Here is a 1,457-nt window from a genome sequence, read left to right as displayed (position 1 = left end):
CCCACACAAGACCCCCTGATCATTGCACTTAACCCATTATTTAAAAGAAGAAGGAGGAGGAGGAGGAGGAGGAGGAGAGCCACTTGCTTGTAATCCTAGATATTTAGGAGGCTGAGATCTGAAGACTGAGATTCGAAGCCAGCCCAGGCAGGAGTATAGTTCACGAGACTCTCATCTCCAATGAACCACCAAAGAGTCAGAATTGGAGTTGTCATTCAAAGTGGTGTAGTGCTAGCCTTGAGCGCAAAAGCTGAGGGACACTTCTTAGGCCCTGAGTTCAAGCTCCAGGACTGGTACCAAAGGAAGGGGGAGAAGGAGGCTGAAAGAAAAGGAGGTGAGGGAAGAGAAGGAGAAGGAGGATAAAGAGGAAGAGGAGAAAAAGAACGAGAAGGGGAAGGGGAGGAGAAGGAGGAGGAAGAAAGCTGGAGGGAGAAAAGCTGAGTGCAGGTGGCTCAAGTTTGTCATCCCAGTTACTTGTGAGGCAGAGATTGTGAGGATTGCAATTTGAGGCCAGCTTGAACAAAACAAAAACCAAAGAACCCTCAACAGTTCTTGAGACCCAATCTCAACAGAAAAAGCTAGATCTAGTGATTCACACCGGCCTCTTTAGCTATGTCAATAAGAGGATCAAAGGCCGGTGCTGGTGGCTCACACCTGTAATCCTAGCTACTCAAGAGGCTGAGACCTGAGGATCATGGTTCAAAGCCAGCCCAGGCAGGAAAATCCATGAGACTCCAAACTCCAATAAAGTACTCAGAAGGGACACAATGGCTTAAAATGGTAGAGTGCTAGCCTTGAAAGACAGTGCCCAGGTCCTGAGTTCAAGCCTAATGGCCAACAATAATTAGCAACAGCGAAAAAAGGTCTACCAGGTCAGCCTGGGAGAAAAAGAGAGACCCTATCTCAACAATAACCAGAGAAAAAAGACTGGTTGGTATGGCTCAAGCAGTAGAGTGCCTTTCTAGCAAATTCCAGTAACTAAAACAAACCAACCCACCCTTATATTTTCTCTATTCTTTTTGTTGTTGTTGTTGTGTTGGTCGTGGGGCTTGAACTCAGGTCTGGGTGCTGTCCCTTAGCTCTTTAGCTCAAGACAAGCGCTCTACCACTTAAGCCACAGCGCCTCTTCCGGCTTTTTCTGTTTATGTGGTGCTGAGGAATTGAACCCAGGGCCTCATGCGTGTGAAGCAAGCGCTCTATCTTCTCAGCCCTCTTTTTTTTTGTAAGGTCTGAGACTGGGATTTTGAGCTCAGTACTGGATGCTTTTGTTCATTGGCTAGCACTCTATCAGCTGAGCCATGTCTCCAACCCACAAACTTTTTTTTGCTGCAAACACGCACACAACAACAACAACAACAACAACTGGACATGAAGTCACACAGACTTTGCTGCTCAGGCTGGCTTTGAACCACGATCCTCAGATCCTCAGCCTCCTGAGCAGGCATGAGGAACTGCCC

This window comes from Dipodomys spectabilis, unplaced genomic scaffold, assembly GCF_019054845.1.
Source record: "Dipodomys spectabilis isolate Male_0828 unplaced genomic scaffold, ASM1905484v1 ptg000173l, whole genome shotgun sequence".
Classification (NCBI taxonomy): domain Eukaryota; kingdom Metazoa; phylum Chordata; class Mammalia; order Rodentia; family Heteromyidae; genus Dipodomys; species Dipodomys spectabilis.
Note: the sequence above shows the minus strand (reverse complement) of the source record.